Here is a 15,093-nt window from a genome sequence, read left to right as displayed (position 1 = left end):
GGAATAACTTTTTGGCCCTTTTAAAAGCTACTATAATAAAGATTACAATTACTGTGTCTAAAAAAATAGATAAGAGAACTGCTGTCAGATATGCTAGTATTTAAAAACTAGACTTCTAGTTTTTAAAAAATCTTCCTAATGTAGTTTGTAGTTCATCTTAGAGGCTTTTTCTATTATCATTCACCTATCATATATATCAAACATGGATTCGATTTTAAATATAGGGATAATTATGCAACCAGTAAAGTATGCCTTTAATAATCCCTTATGAAAATGTTAATGTTGATAATATAAAATTGTGATCTAAAAATTTCAGAATAGACAAACATAGAATAGTGTACTGACCTCTTCCAGCTTCAGAAATTTTCCACTCATAGCCAGTCTGGTTTCAACAGTCACCTTGCACCTCTGCCTCCACAGCTGAAGCAAATCTGAGACATGATGTCATTTTGACAGACTTCATGAAAAGAAAATTGAGTGTCTCAAAGGCAAAATACTTTTTTACAGTGGAGTGAGTTTTTAGTGAGTGCTCTGATAATAAATGTTAATTCATGACATAGACCCTCTTAAAAGCCTCATCAATACATAATTAATTATTGTTTGGTATGATTGGGGCTGTCTTAAGATGAACGGGAACATGTGATCTGGACATTATTGTATATGATATTGATATCATGTACGTAATAATATAATGGACTGTTGTCATACTCCTTAATTTGTCTCCTATTTCTACCCTTGTAACACTCGAGTTTGTTTTCTATATAGCAGCTACAGTGAACCTTTTAAAAGGGGTGCCCCTGCCATGCCACTGCTCAGATGCTCCAGTGGGTCTTCATGTCACTCTACATAGTCCCTGACATGGCCCACAAGGTCTGCACAACTGGATTCCCCAAAGAGCCTCCAGTCTTTCTTTGCTCTCCTTTCTTAGATTCCTGAGTAGGTTCTGGCTTTCAGGACTCACACCCTGCTCTTCCCCAGTCATCTCCATAGTTTGTTTTCCTCCTGTCTTCAGACTCTGTACATATCATCTTATGAGAGAGCTTCCCTAGCCATGCTGTACAGGGTAGCATCTTCTGCTCCATACCATCACCCCTCATCCCCATCTCCTCCTCCTCTTCTGCATAGCACACATCACTATCTGATGGATACTTGTTCCCTCTGCCTCTCCTGCCAGAAGATGAGTTTCTTCCTTCCTTCCTTCCTTCCTTCCTTCCTTCCTTCGTTCCTTTCTTCCTTCCTTCCTTCCTTCGTTCCTTCCTTCCTTCCTTCCTTTCTTTCTTGCTTTCTTCTCGACCCTCTTTGACTAGAATAACGTCTGGAATATGTTAAGACATTCAATGAATATTAACTGAATAAATGAAAAATTTACTCAATTGTCAGAGGTAAGGTATATGTTCAAATATTTGGAAAGGTGTGTTTTTATTTAGATAGCTATTGTATGTTGCGGAAGGATGAAGAGTAAAGGTAAATTAAGACCAGTATGTGCCACTAATTAAATTGAAGTCTTTTAGAAATTATATTGTAAGCCAAAGTTCCTATGGGCTCAAGGCAGGTTCATGGGGGACTGGGGCAGACTGAGGAGCTCATTGAAAGAGATAACAGCAGGGCATGGTGGTCAAGTCTGTAAACTTGGGAAGCTAAGACTGGGAGGATCTTGGTTCAAGGCTAGCCTGAACAAAAAGTTTACGAGACCCTATCTTAGCCAATGGGCATGGTGGTGTGCACCTGTCATCCCCATCTACACAGAAAAGCACAAATAGGAATATCATGGTCCAGGCCAGCCTGGGAATAAAGTGAGAACCGATCTTAAAACTAACCAACACTAAAATGGCTGGTGAAGTGGTAGAGTTCCTGCCTAGAACTGTGAAACCCTGAATTCAACTCCCAGGCAAAAAAGAAAAAGAAGAGAGATGGGAGGGAGAGAGGGAGGGAGAGAGAGAGAGAGAGAGAGAGAGAGAGAGAGAGAGAGAGAGAAATTGAGAAAGCAAGAGGAAAGAAAGAAAGGGCTCTGGGATCAGGGTTGATGTATTTTCTGATTTTTTAAAAGAGAAGCTAGAAAAATGGGATTTTATGTTAAAGCTCTCAATTTAAAAAATACTGTATAAATCACATCCAGAGGATGTCATTTTGCCATGTCAGTGCTAAATACTGGAGGATCAGATTAAATTTTGTCCATTTAGAGGGAGGGCTACAGGGTCACACCTGACCTTAGAAAGATGACTCAGGTTGAGGAATGGATGAGCCTAGTGAGAGCTAAGCAACAGAGTCAGCAAAAGGCTGTTGTGGTAGATGACAATGAAGGTAATGTGCCCTGAGGCCCTAAATGAGGTGGAAGTGAAGACCTTAGGAACTACTGGGTGAGGTAGCAGGAGGCATTCAGGATGATTTCCAGATTTCTAAGTTAGGAAAGAAGAGGCCCAAGCTTAAGTGCTTGTCTTAGAGCCAGGAATGATGATGACGATGGGAGGAAGATCATAATTTGAGTTATCTCTAGGTATTAAGACAGATCTTTTCACCTATCAAAAATATGAGTCAGGAGCTTGAGAGGTAGGGCTGACGCAAGCGTTATTGACATTTTCCCTGAATAATTATTTGTTGTAGAGGGCTGTATGCTACATTGTTGAGGGTCTATTCAATATACCCAGAAGTTTCTACAAACATTGAGAAATGCCCCTGTGGGCAAAATGTACCACCACCACCCCGAACCAGAGAGCCAAAGAAAGAAAATTGAAAGTTGTCGTATTTGTAGCCAGTGATTTTCAAACTTTATGTGAATCTGAATAACTGGGCATACTTTAAATACAACTCAGATTCAGTAGGTCCAGAATGGGTCTGAGAGTCTGAATTTCTAACAACTCTCAGAGGAAGCCAACGTCACCACACTTTGGGTACAAGATTATATACGACACTTGAAATCATAAGAATTGGATAAGCATCACCCAGGAATGTTAAGAGAGCAGGGTTTTTTAACTCAAAAACAGTTTAAAGGTATTCTGTGGTTTGGATCTGGAATATTCTCCAAAGACCATGTGATTAAGGGGTCATGTAGTCCTCTGTTTGGTGCTGGATAGTAGCGGGAACTGTAAGAGGTGGAGCCAAGGGAAAGGTTTTAGGTCATTGGGGGATGTGTCCTTGAAAGGGATTGTGGGACACTGTTCTCTTCTTCCTTTATTTGTTAATGTCCTGGCCAAGAGGTGAATGGTTTTGCTCTACTATGAGTTCCCTACCATGAGACCCACCCACCACCAGAGACCTAAAAGCAATGCATGTACCAATTGTGGACTGCATCAAAATAAACTTCTTTTAAGTTGATCATCTCCGTATTTGTTACAGTAATGGAAAGCTGACTAAAATAAGGGGTCATGAGTCAGGCCTCCCCAATTGACTGTTTTCTTCCTCTTCCTCTTATTTTTAAAATTGTGTTTTTGTTTCTTGTGCATCTCAATATTTTCATTACAGTAGCATTATACTTTTGTGGCCTGGAACAGATGAAATTCCCTCAGGAAATACACTTCTACTTATATGTACAGCTGAAGCATATTTAATTGAGGAACTACTTACATAGATGTAGGCAGGATTCTAAAAGCCAATCAAGAATGCTGAGGCATCTAGACACTGGCAGTGTTGGAATATCCTAAGAGTTCTGGCACAGTGGAGAAAGGACCACTGATGAGGAGCTCTAGTTCTGCAGGAACACAGGTCTGCCAGAACCATAACACAAAGCAGTAGGAAGTGGAGAAAGAATGCCTCTCTCTAGTCCTCCTCTAGCCCTCTGACCATCCTAGAGCTCCCATTTGGTGGAGTCCAACTGGAGCTAGCATGGGAGCTGGTGGTGTAGTTGAGGCATGGGAGGGTGGGAAGAGCAGAGGATAGATCTGGGGGAGAATAAGCCAAGAATATCTATCAGATATTCTAAACAGGTGTCAAGTTATGTGTGTTTGTTGTTAGCTGCACATTGTGCTATCAAGAATAGTTTCCTATCTGTAGGGATTATAAAACCTTCTGCCATCAAGATCATAGAAATTTATCCTGGTTATATTGGATCTAGCTATAAATGGGAAATATCAGTGAGGAGCTCAGCTGTATTTGCTTTTACTTTTGTTGCTGAAGATGCCACACAGGAGCTCCAGTGCTTCTTTGTGGCAAAGTCCTATGTACTGAAGCATGAAGCCAGATTATCTAAAAAACAGCTTCTGTGTCACCCTGAAAGCTTGCCATGAAGGTAGAATTTTTGTGAGAAGAAAGCTCAATTTAAAAAATGTTGGGATGGTTCCCAGACTCGCATTTGTTACTCACAGATGCTTGAAACATCATGTAGTACAGAGAAGAAGACAGACTCTGAAGTCAAGCTGTGTAGTTTTGAATCCTCGTCTCGCTCTTACTAGTTATTTAGAGTAGTTTTTAAATTTCTCTCTCAACCAGTCTTCTCATTTCCCTATAGAAATGGGACTAAGAGTAATGCTCCATTTATTATAAGCATTGAGAATGGTAGATGGCATAGAGGCGGTCCTCAACAAGTGTGAGCTTTGTTGTTGTTATGATAAGGTAGTTGACTCATATCCAAACAAAAGAATTAATGAGAAATTTTCTTTTGGTGTGAACCAATTACTGAGAGCTTTTAAGTGCTCTGGACATGGCCAAAGAGGAAGAGAGCTTGTCCTTGTAGTATGTCACCTATGACTCAGTGATACTTACCTAATTCCCTTCAGAATGCTCAGGTGAAACTGAAGTCCCTCAGAGCCCAACACCTCTGCTTCTCTTCTGTTGTGTACATACTAATGTCATCAAAAAGAATTCCTGTTTTTAAGTTTTTGTTCATAGGAAAATATTGGTCTTCTATGAACAGATGGGTATCCGCATGTTCTAGAACATGTCAGATTTTGACATTTTAGGATGGATTTCCCAAATGATCATCTTGATTTCAGAGTCTTGAACTTGGTCACAGCCACAGATTTGAGTAGTGTTTTCCAGAAATTTTGTTTCATAAATGGAAAAGTAATATGGCTTTTTTCTGCTTCCAAAGGAAGTTCCCAGGTTTTCCAGAGATCAAGGCTTTAAAGCATGTAACTACCAACTAGATGTTTTGCTTTCTCCAAGTGAGCAGGAAGGCCATGCTCAGAGTATTTGATCAGATAGAGTTCCAACACGACTTGGCTTACTTTATGGAAAAGTTAACACATATATTTGAGACCTGATGGAACTCTTTCAAAACAGGTTTAGGAAACTTTCCTGTCCCATTCTCCAAAAGAGGAGAAGGGATTGCAGATAGGTTTCAATGTGATACCTTTTATTGTCAGGAAAGTGTACTAATAGACTAGAGGCAAGAATGATAAAGCTTTAGCCATTTCTCTTTCATTAAAATTAGAAAGACTAAGCCTTGTCAAAGATGACGTGATAGACTTAGGTATAAAGGAAATGACAGAAGAAGAATTCAATTCAAAGGGTCTTAAAGAATTTCAGGTTTTCTTAACAGAAGCCTCCTGTAGAAGATACTGTTGCTTGTTGCCCAAATCTTTGGAAATAAAGGACTTACTCCCCTAGCTTCTGGGAGTGCCACTATCAGTTCTCTTCATGAATTATCTTGAAAAGCACAGGGTCAGCCAAGGGTCACCATTCTCATGGTAGTTTGTATCCAGTGACTGGCCAATGTGGATATTTGATGGTCTGATCTGTAGCCCAACTCAGGATAACTCTAGGATCTTCCTTCTGGAGGCAGCGCCTTTGTGGGAGCTGCCTTGCAGTTATCTCCTTTCTCTGCCCAATCTTAGTTTCTTCTCTACCCTTCCACAGTGTCCATCCCAATAGCACCCCCAATAAATATACTGTGTGCCAATCATCTTCGAGTCGACTTTCTAGGAAACTCAGTTTCTAGAAAACCTCATCTAACAGAAGGAACAAAGTAAAACCATTTCTTTCTTGCTACATATCTTTAGGAGTAAGATGTTTAACTCTAGTTATTAACTAAATGAAAATTCAAAATCAGTTGAGGATCCACAGATAACACAATGTAACATTACAAAAAATATTTTAAAAATCAATGAGATTTGATTTTGAACAAAATTATGTTAACTTTTACATATATAATTTGCCATTTTCTTTTTCTATAATCAGAAAAACTGTGGCATAAATAAGATTGTTTTATAGACTATATATTTGGAGTAAATTTCTAATGCAATAAAGTAAATCCCATGCCAAATTTTGTGTGTATGTGTTTATGGCCCTTTATCCTGGGGAAATGGTCCTTGCCTTTTGTTGGATTCCCAAAGGAGTTCACAACCCAAAAGAAGTTAAGAACAATTGGTGTGAAGTAAAATGAGCAGCAGATCTTGGATAATACACTGAGCATATGGAAGGCACTCAAATTCATGCTGATATTGAGGGGCAACTGAAGTGGCCCAGCAGGAGCCCGTGAGGCTCTTGTCTGGGAGGCCAGCTGCTGCCTGACGAGGCACCTGGGGCTGTCATCACCACCACCACGCTGGTGCTGTAGAGTTAAGACTGTAACTCCAGCACACTTTTTAAAAAAGTAATCTCTTTGACTTTTTTGCTCATCTTTTATTCATTCTACCTCTGAACCTCCAAACTATCTCCTTTGCAGCAACTTCTTTTCATGCTGGTCTTTCACTCTTTCTAAAGAATTAAACTGTAGCTCCTTTACCTTTGGCATTGGCTTTAGAATAGGATTCTGTTTTCCTTATCTGGCTTTGCTACTGCACACAAGTCCTTCTGACCCCTGTAATTTAGACTTAGAACCCCTTATTCTAGCATTGCTCTCCAAGTGGTATTCTACCGGACTTTGTGATCATGACAGTGAAAGTAAGGAACAACTGGAATAGAGGAGACCTTGAAATCAGATGTAAGACTCAAGATGTAGAAATGGGAAGCAGTTTCAGGTATGATGATGTCATGAAAAGATGTTTGTCTTTGAAGTTGGCTATCTGAGTTACTGGGGACTCTCCCAGAGCACTTTAGGCAGGATGTTGGGGATAGAATCTCCTTTTTCACATTTTACCATAGAAAAATTTCAATTAAAAATATATAATTATTATACTACTCTTTGCACTTAAGATATACTGATATTATCAAACATATAGTGAATGCTAATTTCTATAATTGCCATTTTCTACTTGCATAAAAGTCATAAATTTCTTTTTTAAAATTTCAAGAAAAGGCCCATTCATTGAGATTCTTTAATATCTTTAAATTCTATGTTTTCTTCTGTTGAGCTCTCCCTTTTTTTCATTTATTGTTATTGTCATTTTATAGCTTTATTGAAGTAAAATTAATACACCAAAAAAGTGCATATATTTAATGTATACAATGTGATGAATTTGGATGTATTCATACATTAGTTGCTAAAGAAATTGAATCATTTGTTCTGTGGGAGTTTGCCACAGTCTGCATTTTGCTGACTATGTCCTTATGTGATATGCTTCTCTGTCATCTATATTTCCTATAAATTATAGTTAGATCTGAAATTTGATCAGGGGAAGCCATATTTTAACTGTTGAGGGACGAATGCAAGTTGAGAAAAGAGGGACAGCAAAACTAAACTGGCTTTCCAGAAAGCTTGGCAGTAATAGGAAAGAAGAAAATAGCATAAAAAATTGCTTTTGTTTGTGTAAAAGGTAGATGGAAAGCTAGCACATGCTAATCAAACAATAAGGAGAAAGATTCAGATAGAAGCTAAGATATAGGAATGATGGACTTTTATGAAGCAAAGACTATAAGAAACTGAAAGAGTTAGAATCTAATAAGTGCATAGCATAGATCCATTTACTCACCCATTCCAACTTTTTGCCTGATGTGCACCAGACATAGAGCTAGACAAGGAAAACAACAATAAAATAAGTTTCTCCACCTTTCTGAACTAGATGACAAAAACCACCATGTGACCCAGTAAGGGAATGAATCATTAATAACAATTTCTTAGAACTCTGTCCTGAGAGCAAGTGGTAGATTCAAATTCTGTGTGAAAGCAATGGATAGCTACCAAGAAAAAATGTTGAGTAGAGACAAGAAGACAAAAAGAGAGAAGAAGGAGGATGAGTTCATGGGCTTAAGGAAGTATTGGTTGTTACATATGACTCCCTCTCTCTCTCTCTCTCTCTCTCTCTCTCTCTGTCTCTCTCTGTCTCTCTCTGTCTCTCTCTTTCTCTCTCAATTCTCTGGAATAGGCAATGATTCAGAAAAGGAAAAATAATAATGTGTTATACCTATGACCATTCACTTTTCTGAAATGTCTGATCTGGTACCATGTTGACACCTATATAGTACTCTCATTTGTAAGAATGGGCTGGATCTTACTTTTATTTAGGCACCTTGGAGTAGACCTAACTGAAGAGATGCAGCCTAGACTGTGGCTGTGTAAAATCAAATAAAGTGTATTATCCTTTCATTTTCTAATCTGCTGAGCCTCAACATCATTTGATTCTATCTTCCTCCACTTCACAGTATAACAAGTGATATGTTTTGTTAGCTTCACCTCTAAAAACAGTGCTTTTTAGATATTTTAGAAATATTTTCCATCAGATATAAATGCACTTGTATGTGGGAATATCCATATACCTGAAAAATTCATGAAATGATAACCTTATTAGGTGCAATTCCTTTTGGTATTTTCTATTCTATTTCATTTCTCAAAAATGAAAAAAAAAAGTTCAGCAAGCCATTGAAGTCATTCCAAGGCCAATGAATGGCTTACAACCAGCAATAAGAAAACCATGATTCTCCTTCCTTTTTCTCTTCTTGGGATTTTAAAATAACTATGATATGGATACCTTCAAAATCTTCTACTCCTACTCTAAAATTTTATTACTTTTTAAAATGTACATTTCTGGTTAGGTCCACTTTCTTTCTTGAACATGAAAGACTCCCAAATAGAGCTAAAGTATGTTAATCCTTCATCATCTGGACCCACTACCATTTTCGACTTGAATTCATGGTGCTTTCTCAGCTCTGCGCCGTAGACAAGTTGACTACAACAGTTGGCGCCCCACAGAAAGGCAAATTTATATATAAAAAAGTCTTTAATGTTTTATAATGTCACAAAAACCAGGCATGCACTTTCAAAAGTGAAGCAATTCAAAGATGTATAAAGAAAAGTTAACCCTCTGTCAGCCTCCCTCCATTCTTGTTCTCTGGAAGAAACCAGTGCTAACCATCTGGGAGTGGGCTTTCATAGCTTCCTACCCTTTTCCATTTATATTAATAAGGTTTTGTTTTTGTTTTCAACTCGTATTATAGTATATGTGTTACTCTGCAACTTGCTTTTATACTTGAAAATTGACATCCCTTTGGTTTACAGGCATGGCCCTATCATTTTTTTTAGAGGCAGTAGGCAATTTTTTCATCTCATAATTTACCCATCCTTTTCTCTACTGTCAGGTGGCAAAGCAGATTCCATTTTTTGCCACTGCCAAAATTATTTATGCAGTGAAAGTCCTTAGATACTATCCCTTCTCATTTTAACAGGATACTTTCTCAAAAGTGGGATTTGTAGTACTAACCTATCTTTGCAAACTGAAGTTTGTGCTAAAAAATACTGCCAGTTTATGTGTCCAATCTGTTGTAGTATTCTTCTCCCCTCCAGTGTGCTATGTGGCATCTTTGTGCTCTTGCTAGCACCATTCCTCCCCAACTTCACTCACTACCAGCAGTGTCTGTTACCCCTAGAACACTTTGTGTGTGTGTGTGTGTGTGTTGGGGGGCAGTTTTTTGGTTTGCCGATAATGATGTGTTTCTTCTCAAATGTTTGTTGGCCACTTGGATTTCTTCTTCTGCCAATTACCTGACTGAACAATTTGAACAATCTTGTATTGGATTGCTTGTCCTTTTCTACTCAGTGTGGAGAGTTTTGCTTGTTTATGATCGTTAACCCAATTTATGTCGAATATTTTCCCACTTCAGTTGGGCGACCTTTTGCCATACAACAGTCAACAGTTTAAAACCCTTAATTAAAACCCTTAATTTTGTTTATCTTTTCATTTTTATCTTTTGGGTTTCTTATCTTGCCTGAGACTATCTCACCTACTCAAGCCTTGTACAAATGGCATCCTACTTTTTAATTTTTTAAAAAAATCATTCATGCTTGAATTGTTAATCCATCTGGAATTAATTTTTGCATAGAGTTTGCAAGCAAAATTTAACTTTCCTTCTTTCCAGCCAATTATGCTTGCATCATATATTAAATAAACCCTACTTTCTCCACTGAATTGAAATGCCATCTTTGCCATAAATTAATATCCATGTATAATTTGGATTTATTTTTGGTCTTTCTCTTCTGTTCCACTAATTTCTACATATATTCTTCTGCCCAAAGCATGCTGTCTTAATTAGCATAATCTTACAATAACTGTTATTATCTGGAAAATCAAGTTTTGCCTCATTCTTCAATTAAATTTCAAGGGATATTCTTGAATACATTTTATTTCATATAAACTCACAAATAATTTTACCTAGCTGTCTAATCCCCCCTACCCCCCACAGTTTGTTCAAGCTGCCCTGGACCATGATCCAGCTATTTTATACTACTCGCTATTCCTGGGATGACAGGCACATGCCACCATGCCCAACTTTTTTCCATTATGATATATATTAAATTTTAATTTTAAAAGTAATTTTAGAATATTAAAGTTTTCCATCTTGGGACATGCTACATTTTCATGTGTTTGAGTATACAACATTTAATAATATTTTATTATTTTCTTTCTTTTACGTATGGTACTAGGATTTAAACTCAGGGCTTTGAGCTTTTTAGGTAAGTGCTCTACTACTTGAGCCATGCCTCCAGCCCTTTCTGCTCTGGCTATTCTGGAGATAGGGTATTGCTTTTTGCCCAGGCTGTGTGGCTCCTAATTTATGCTTCCTGCTGTGGCTGAGATGACAGGTGCACACCACCATGCTGAACTGTTTTTTTTTTTTTTTTTGAGATGGGGTCTCACAAACCGTTTCGCCTGGGCTGGCCTGAAATAGTGATTCTTCTCATCTCAGTCTCCTACACAGTTTGGGATGGCAGGTGCCTGACACTGTGTCCAGCTATTGGTTGAGATAGAATTTCACAAACTATTTTCCCCAGGCTAATCTCAAACTATGTGATCCTCCACATCTTATCTGCCTGTGTCATTAAGATTACAGGCATGAGCCACTGGTGCCCAGTTCCCTCATAATGCCTCATACATTTTATGTTAAGTTCATTCTCAGGTGTCTTGAAGTTTTTTTGCAGTTGTGAACCAAGAATGATACTCACCCCTTGTTTCAGCTTGTAATAAATACTAAGCTATGCACTTTATCTTCTTGAATCTGAGAAAGAGCAGGTATTCTGGGGCAGAGGAAAACTTTGCCTTGAACTAGATCTAGGGAGGAAGATCACAAATTTATGATTTCTTAAGGGGCCTCAAAAGGTAGAAACCTGCCTGTTGATACATGTGGTTTTTTCAGGATGGACCAGTCCTACCAAAATTTATAGACTGGGAGAGTACGTACACTGGTGGGCAGTGATTGATAGACTTTTACTTATACCAGGCAACCTTAGGAGCAGAGACTGCCTGCCTTCTGATGTTTAATGTGGGGCAGCCATGGGATGATCCCCAAGAACAGAAATATCGCTGACATCCCACTGTCAACTCTTTTTTCTCTACTTGAGTAATATTAATAATCTGGTTTATATGGAGACTGAGGGAAAACAAAATTCATAAACATACAAGACCCCCTAATTCATTTAAGTGCAGCTCAGTAAAAATTATTTAAAAGTATAGTACTAGCAAAGGTAGCAACAAGAAGATGATCAAGCATATATTGAATTATACCCAATGCCATGCACAGTCTTTAAGCCCATTTATTAAATAAAGGATGTCAACCTTTATAACATATTTAGGAGTTATGCACCATGATTATTCCCACTTGAAAGATTTTATTAGCCTTTTTATTGCTATGGCAAAAATATCTGAGCAAAGCAACTTAAGAGAGGAGAGATTTATTTTGGCTTGTGGTTCCAATCCATTGTCCTTGGCGCCATTGATTCTGACCCCATGGTGAGGCAGAGCATCATGGCAGCAGGAGTATGTGGTAGAGGCTGCTCACGTCAAAGTGGACAAGAAGCAAAGAGAGAGGAAGGAAATAGGCACTGGGCACAACCTTCACAGGCCCACTTCCAATACTCTACTTCCCCTAGGTAGGCCCCACTCTCTTTTTTGTTTTTTTATTGTTTTATTATTCATAGTGCATACAAGGCTTGGGTCATTTCTCCCCCCTGCCCCCACCCCCTCCCTTACCACCCACTCCACCCCCTCCCTCTCCCCCCACCCCCTCAATACCCAGCAGGAACTATTTTGCCCTTATTTGTAATTTTGTTGTAGAGAGAGTATAAGCAATAATAGGAAGGAACAAGTGTTCCTGGTTAAGATAAGGATAGCTATACAGGGAGTTGACTCACATTGATTTCCTGTGCGTGGGTGTTACCTTCTAGGTTAATTCTTTTTGATCTCACCTTTTCTCTAGTTCCTGGTCCCCTTTTCCTATTGGCCTCAGTTGCTTTTAAGGTATCTGCTTTAGTTTCTCTGCATTAAGGGCAACAAATGCTAGCTAGATTTTTAGGTGTCTTACCTATCCTCACCCCTCCCTTGTGTGCTCTCGCTTTTATCATGTGCTCAAAGTCCAACCCCCTTGTTGTGTTTGCCCTTGATCTAATGTCCACATATGAGGGAGAACATATGATTTTTGGTCTTTTGGGCCAGGCTAACCTCACTCAGAATGATGTTCTCCAATTCGATCCATTTACCAGCGAATGATAACATTTCATTCTTCTTCATGGCTGCATAAAATTCCATTGTGTATAGATACCACATTTTCTTAATCCATTCTTCAGTGGTGGGGCATCTTGGCTGTTTCCATAACTTGACTATTGTGAATAGTGCTTAGGCCCCACTTTCTAAAGTTTCCATTAACTCCCCAAATAGCACTCTCAGCTAGGATCAACCATTCAACCCACGAGCCTGTACAGGAACATTGCATATTCAAACCATAATACAGATGAAGAAACTAAGGGCAGAGAGAGGTTATGTAGCCTGCCTAAGAAACTGCAAGCAGAGACAATAGCTGTAATGCAAAGAATCTGTGCTCTTAATTACCATGACATAACAGCATCGCACAGCAAAATCTGTGGGAAATACTAATATTGCACATGTTACTCTGATTCTGATGAAATTTTATGGCATTAAATGATTTTATTCTGGAAAAAAGTATGAAACTAAATTAGTTGCAGTAGTGAGAAACTAACAAAAGATGACAATAGTTATTAAGACTGAAGTTAAAGGAAAAAAAGAATGAAATTGAAACTTGCTCTTTGAAAAAGGCTAGCAAAATAGAGAAACTTTGTTGCACCTGATTTTTTGAAAAGAGTTAAAACAAAGATTTGACACATTAAGGATAAGGAGCTACAACCATATATATGGAAGAAATAGACAAGAAAATTCTGGAAGTGAGAAGATCTGTTAGAAATTTTAGAAGAACTGAATGATTTTCTGGATAAATATGAATTTACAAGATTGACTTAAAAAGAAACTAGAACCCTGAAAAGATCAGTAGCCATACATCAGGTGAAAAAGATAAAGGTCTATTTTTTAAAAAGACACTTGAACTTCCACTGAGAATCAAGATGGGTTGAGCCCATATTACAGTCTATTTCCTTCACTTATTGTCTTCCACCTATTCTCTTCCAACCTATTCTACCCACTAGAAACTCTGGACAGAATACAAAGAGCAGCCACTTAAAACTGAAAAGTAAAACAGGAGGATTAGGCAGAAAGGTCAAAACCTGATGGAGCAACATATATAGGGAGAATCTTGTTTTTGTCTGCCTCTTTTCTCGGATTTCTGTAACTTGAGGTGGTCTCCAGCCATGGTTCTGGAGCTGCAGAAGTCCAGGAAGCCAGAAAGGGGGGAAATAGCCCCTCTTCCTGGACATAAATCCAAGGAAAAGAAGCAATTAGAGCCAACAAATATGGGCTAAAACATTCAGGATTATTTCTCTCTCTCTCTCTTTTTTTAAATCTCTCCCTTTTTTTTTGAACATCCCCAACTGTGAAACTGTAGGTGCAGAAAAAGCAGACAACTAAAATTCTAAGAGATACCCTGTCTTTCGGCCCAAAGGAGAAGAAACTAGGAAAATAGACCCCTGTGTTCTCAAAAGTGTTTTCGGAAATTCCTGTTATTTTTTTTTTTTTTTCCTTTCTGCTTTGACCTACAGGCAAGCCACACTCAAGAAGTTATAGCCAATTTTGAGAGAAACTATCTTTTTAGCCACAGGATAGAAAAAGGGCTCCTGAGAGATAGACTGTGGTGAATCCTAGATAAGAGAAAGTTGGAGAAGGGACCCCTCCCTCCATTCTGTATTCTGAATGGCACACGCCCTGTACTCATCTCTGAGTCAGGCATATTGAAGATTTCTTCATGTATCTGTTCTCTGTCCAGGAATTTTCTGTTCAGTTCATTTGCCCATATATTAGTTGGGTTGTAGATTCTTTTGGAGTTCAGCTTTTTGAGCTCCTTACATATTCTAGTTATTAATGTTTTGTCAAATGGATAGCTGGCAAAAATTTTGTCCCATTCTGTGACTGTCTCTTCATTTCAGTGACTATATGGGGTTAATCTGATCAAGAAACAATATATGCAGGTATGAAACACCGTGGTGTAACCCCTTTGTATGATTAATATACACTAATAAAAATGCACATACACACACACACACATATGTAAAATACACCATGACCAAGGCAGCTTTATTGCAGGAATTTAAGGACAATTTAACGTAAGGAAATTGATCAACATGTAAGGCATGACATCAAAATTTTAAAGGAGAAAAATCACATGTAATATACCACTAAATGCAAAAAATATTTGGTAAAATCAGCAGTACTAAAGTTACAAATTCAATAAATGCACAAAAAGTTAAATATTAACTACAAACGAGGGATAGATTGGAAAATACTGAATATTCAATATTGACTTAGAGGTCATCCAGATTTCCAATTGAATTCATGGTGATAGAAGTTAAGGAAGTCTGATAGACAGAAAGAAAACTCTACTGGGAAATAG

The 15,093-nt window shown here is 38.2% G+C and overlaps 1 protein-coding gene across 4 annotated transcripts in view; it reads left to right on the top strand.

Moving 5' to 3' along the window:
- Nucleotides 1–15,093, top strand: part of Eya1 (EYA transcriptional coactivator and phosphatase 1) — a 308,539-nt gene that overhangs the window by 114,990 nt on the left and 178,456 nt on the right. The window lies entirely within an intron of this gene.

The sequence above is a fragment of the Castor canadensis genome, chromosome 3 (assembly GCF_047511655.1).
Source record: "Castor canadensis chromosome 3, mCasCan1.hap1v2, whole genome shotgun sequence".
In the NCBI taxonomy this organism is placed as follows: domain Eukaryota; kingdom Metazoa; phylum Chordata; class Mammalia; order Rodentia; family Castoridae; genus Castor; species Castor canadensis.
Note: the sequence above shows the minus strand (reverse complement) of the source record. Positions and strands in the feature narration are given on the sequence as shown.